At 34.7% G+C, this 5,618-nt stretch overlaps 1 long non-coding RNA gene across 1 annotated transcript; it reads right to left on the reverse strand.

Annotated features, from left to right (window-relative positions):
* Positions 1–1,404: 1,404 nt before the first annotated feature.
* On the reverse strand, positions 1,405–4,251 carry LOC118482016. Its single transcript, XR_004866808.1, has 3 exons — positions 3,865–4,251; positions 1,978–2,044; positions 1,405–1,444 (listed from the first exon to the last, which is right to left on the reverse strand). It is a non-coding gene; the product is annotated as an uncharacterized LOC118482016 (long non-coding RNA).
* Between the last annotated feature and the right edge of the window lie 1,367 nt (positions 4,252–5,618).

Genomic DNA, 5,618 nt, shown 5'->3' on the forward strand with positions numbered 1-5,618 from the left:
CGTGATATAGATCGAATGTTAGGTGTGAATAAATACGTGTTGTCTTCCTGTATTGTAGTGTACGGTATTGTAGGGTATTATACTAACCACCACAGTTCGTGTTCTAATAGATAAGAAAAATTGAATCTCAAGTAATAACTTAAGAATTTTGAATGAATAGTGATCATTAGCTTGGCCCGCAGAGTCCACCAGAATTCCCATGCACTACAAGTTGTTATTACGTTGGCCACCGTAATAATAAATTGCCTTGCATGGTCACCCTAGCGTTCTCTCGTACGAAGCAGCCGATCAATAGGAGAGGAAACACTGTTGTCAGTACTCGTAAAACGGTACGGCGTTAGATGAAATAGAAATGAAAAGAATCTGTAATAATAACAACTGAAGAGGCACCTTCAAGATGAGTACTTCATCTTCCTTGTAAGGACAAGAGTATATCCACCTTGATTAGTATGAGTCACAGGGATCTCGTCCCCCTAATAGAGTTGTTGTCCAAGGTTACCACCTCCGCCTCGTCGTCATTATCATGGTCAGGCATCTCAGCATTTGCAAGAAAGCAGCCGTATTTTTATGGAATTAAGTTTAAGATATCACTTAGGAATCATGTTCTCCATAAGCCGCAGTAGACGTGAGGTCGATATTTTCATCGTGCGAGTAAAGAATAATAATAAAGTTTGAAGTCGAAGGTATTTTGTTCTTGCCAAATATTTCGTACAACACATATATGCATGGCTTATATATATATAATCATATAAAATCCTATCTAACAAGGATTTCTATCTTTGCATAAGCTGAACTTGTAAACCATTTATAATGCGTAAACTGATAATGTAATGTATTGTAGGCACATAGTATGTTAATGTAATGTGTCTATTTCTCATAGACTTCACCCATGGAAATGTCCTCGCTTGATTTATGTGAAGTGAATTTTTGTTGTAGTGGACCTTGAAAAATGTTTATGCAATGAAAACCTTTTGACCTATCCAATTTTATTTATAATATGTTCAACATGAACAAGAGGTTTTCGTGAGGGGTCCCTAGTGATTGTAGACTTAGACTCGAGAAAGAATCCTGGTTCACTACAATCGATGCTCTGATACCAATCTGTCACACCCGCTCGTAGCGGAAGCGCGAGGTGTGATCTGATCAGTTCTCATTGCATAACAATATAAGTGAACATACTAAATGAATAAAAACAAGCTCCAATGCCATTGTCATAATCGTTTCAAAAGAACGCAAATAAGTTAAATGTATTGGTTACAAACCATCAAATGAAAATAAGTTGTCATTGTTTTATACTTCGAAATATAAGTCTTAAAATGTCAAGGCTTTGACCACTATATCACCGCAAAGAGGCGGTATATAACGGGCAAACCCTTTAAATGGTGGCATGGAGTCTTGATACTTGCTTTCCTTGACTGAAATGTCTGCATGGTCCACTAATTCCCTGAAATACATGTTAAGTTTGAAAACATCAACAAAAGTTGGCGAGTTCATGCAGTTTAGTTGGATGAGATGTATCTGTAAATGTGAGTTGTATAAAATGTATCCATAAAATGTGAGTTGTATAAAATGTATCCATAAAATGTGAGTTGTATAAAATGTATCTGTATGTAATGATGTAGTATGTAAAGCGTCAATGAAATCGTTGATCATTAATGTTTCGCGAGGACATTAATATGTGTGACGAATAAGGAAGCAATCCAACCCTAGACGATTTTATGCCGATTCCTATCGACTGGGACACAAAAGCACTCTTCCGTATGGGTCCATGACCAAGAGTGGGGCTCGCCAAAACCCATTAGATCTAACCACTTGTACCTAGGTCCAAACTGGATTAATGGTGCTTAGATGTATAACCCTAATTCGCACATGATCTAAGGTGTTTCATTCCCTAACTTTAACATACGTTGAACATGTATTTTCCCCGATAGTTGTAAAGTTGTAAAACATTTAAATGAATAGGGGACATGAACTCACAGAATTGCGTCCGTGAATGGTAAGTAACTGTGATCTGACGTACGGTCGTCCTGAATAGTATCACCACCTACAAACGTTCTATATTTGTTAGACCCTTCGGTCTTGTAATGACTTGAGTACAAGTCTTTTATCTTGAATATGTGTTAAGAATTGTATGTCTTTGTTATTCATTGAACTGTGTCTTAGATGTATTAATTGATAACTGTTTAGTGTATATATTTCGCCAAATATATATTCTTGTATCTCGTGAGTTGTATCATCGGGTCTTGTCCTCTGGATTTCATGTCTTGTATGAATAAATTGTATAATTGTATTTTTACCAATTTATATGTCATTGGGCTTAGCCCAAGAATTCATGTTGTTGGGCCAAAATAGTGTTGGGCTTCAATAGTGTTGGGCCTAAATAGTGTTGGGCCTAAATAGTGTTGGGCCTCAATAGTGTTGGGCCTAAATAGTGTTGGGCCTAAATAGTGTTGGGCCTCAATAGTGTTGGGCTTAAATAGTGTTGGGCCTCAATAGTGTTGGGCCCAAATGTTATTGGGCCTTGGCCCATATGTTGGGTATTGGGCTTAGCCCATAAGTTTTGGTATTGGGCTTAGCCCATGTATTTAAGTTAAGCCCATTTAGGATGATAAGCCCATTTGTAAAAATAGCCCATTTGTTATAAAATAAGCCCATTTGTTAAAAATAAGCCCATTCGTAAAATAGCCCATTTGTTATAAGAGAAGCCCATTTGTTAAAAAATATATTCTTTCATTTTCATAAAAATTACTAAGTATAGGCTTTTTAGTTAAAAGAATACACAATAGTTTTTATAAGTTTCAAAACATTCGGATATTGTTTTCGGTGATGTGTATGTATTCGTGTCGAAAGATCGCCTAAACGTCGTAGTAACTTCCTCGGAATGGCGAGATGTTCATAGATTCGCCCGTCGTCCGTTTTAACCATAAGTTGTGTTTGAAAGCTCGGAATGTCCGTAAGGTGTTTATAAGATGTATTTAAATGTAGTCTTGTAAGACTTTAGTCGAAATGTACATTGTGTTCATTTGTATCATTGTATTCAAGTTCCTAGTTATCATAAATATAACTAATACAAACAAATGACACATAGCACATAAGTTGTTAAGTTAACTAAATATATATTTTCTCAAAAATATATATTTATATCAAACTTTGCTTTTATAAAAACTATTCTTTAAAATCTTTTTAATCTAATAAAGATTTTGTCAAAAATAATAGTTTTTGTAACTTATGATTTTTAAGAAAAACTTGGCCATATTTTATTAGAAATATGGACTTTGCCATGTTTAATAAAAACACATCTTTTTCTTATAAAATCACCACTAATCTTCTCATATTTTTCTTAATAAAAACATATGAGATTTATAACATAACTTATCAAGATGAACTCATAATCATGTAGGGTTTTGGTATGATCTTTACATATGTTTACTAGTCCAAAAATCATATTTTACTTCTAGTTTTAACAAGCTTTTCATAAAAACCCATCTTGTATGTTTTCTTTTTATAACTTGTAAAAGCATTATTTTTTTGTTAACAACCTTATATACTTTAACAAAATCAAAGATCATGATCCTCCATCTAAACATTTATGTTTAACAAAAACCCTTAAACATTTTCATGTACACTTGTTAGATTATGTTTTTAAACATCATCTAACAAGTTATTTTTATGCTAATCATCAAAACTAGATCAAATATGCAAGTAATCATCTTTAACTCACAACATAAACACACTTTTATATCATGATTATTATTTTGCTTCTTTATATTTTCATCTTGTTTTGTATTGTTGTTTTAGTTATAAGTTGTTCTTTAACAATAAATACATAAACAAGTATGAAAATAAAGGATTTAGAAGTCTCACTTCTAGCTCTTGGCTAGGGATGATCTAGGTGAAAATAAGAAGCAAAGAAGATGAAGATTTGATGGTTGAAAGCTCTTAGATGAATGGAAATGCTTGCTTCAACTTGTGGTTGTCTTAGATCCTCCTAAGTTCCATGAAAATGCATCTTGATCATCATGAAAGTGGCTTGAAAATGAAGATGGGGGAGGGGTGTTCTTGACCGAAAATGGGGTGTTGTTGGGAGCTTTTGGTGTTGTGAAGATAGGAGGTGAAATGCATGAATGAAAGGGTTAGAAAAAGAAGGTAACTAGTTGCTACAATGATCACATTTCACCACTTGTATCAAGTTGCAACATGAAGTAAATATCTAGATATTATTGGTAACAAGTTGAAAGAAAAGTGGGGCCCACAAGGGGTGTTGCAACCGTGAATGGGGGGGGGGTTCCCTTTGCTTTTCCTTCTTGAATTACTTAGTAAAAATGCTAGAGTTCTTAGTTAGATGTTTTAGGTAGTTTATAAGTATAAGTGTTTAAGTGTTTAAAGGGTGTTAAATGATCATTACTAGACCAAAATGATCCGATTAACACTAGATGACCATTAAAAAAAAAGATTTGATATCGTTCGGACATTTGTTTCGAATTGTTTCGGTTAGATGTTATTTGAACGCTAAGTTGCGAAACATGTGTGAATTGATGTAGTTATTGGCTCGGATATTACCCGAATGTATCCTCACATGAATTATATGTCAAATAATATTTTTACATGTCGTAAAAATATTAGAAAGCTGATTTCAGCAGAATTTCTGCGGAAAAATGTTGAAATCATCGCTTTTAGTGCTTTTCGGGCAATTTTTAGTGTTATCGGACTTCGGAAAGGATTTAAATCAAACCCTTGTATTACTAGTTAGGGTTTAATATATATAAGATGTTGGACTTTCGTCTAAGTCCTAAAGATGTCGTTTAGATGATTTTCTGCGGATTCTGCTTTTTCGTCAGAATACTAGTTTATTAGGTGCTTTTCTAGTAGTTTCGATGCATTGTTTAAACTGTTCCAAATGTACTTAATAAAAATGAGTCATATGCATCCTAAGTAAGTATTCCTTGAGTATTCTATGTGTATGTCACGAAATAAGCAGTTCGGATGTTCAAAATGAATAAAAAATGTAGCTAAAAATGTAGCTAAAATGAGTATTTTAAGTGTGAAAAGTTACCGTAAAGTGGTAGTTGTCACACAGATCACAAGCCGAAAACACTTATAGGGCCGAAAACACTATATGGGCCGAAATCACCTTTAGTGATTTTGTCCAGTTTATAACTGTCGGGTGTTTTCGTTAATATCGTCGTCATCAACAACAGTTACATAAAACAACAACCATCATTATAAAATCATTTACCCCAAATCATTTGATTATATAGTATAAAATCAAATCATACGTTTATGGCTTACCTCACAAGCATACTATAACAATTAAATTAATGTTCATGGCCGACAAGTCCCTTGTTGCCGGAATTCCATTGGACCGGAAAATATATGAGTCAAATGACATGAGGTGCTCGCATGTGAGGTTAGCCGTCACCCCCCCCAAAATCGGTTCCCTAATACTATTGGGCCAATAAGCTAACCAACCCCCTTTGAGCCGCCCTATCCCACCAATCATAGATATCTTGCCACATGCCCTCCTGAAACTAGTGCCCCTTTTTGACTCTTGTAACCCACAACCTCAGATAAAGGCCAGCCGCCAATTCACATGCAAAAGTAAGGCATGATGGCCGACA

The sequence above is a fragment of the Helianthus annuus genome, chromosome 9 (assembly GCF_002127325.2).
Source record: "Helianthus annuus cultivar XRQ/B chromosome 9, HanXRQr2.0-SUNRISE, whole genome shotgun sequence".
NCBI classification, from domain to species: domain Eukaryota; kingdom Viridiplantae; phylum Streptophyta; class Magnoliopsida; order Asterales; family Asteraceae; genus Helianthus; species Helianthus annuus.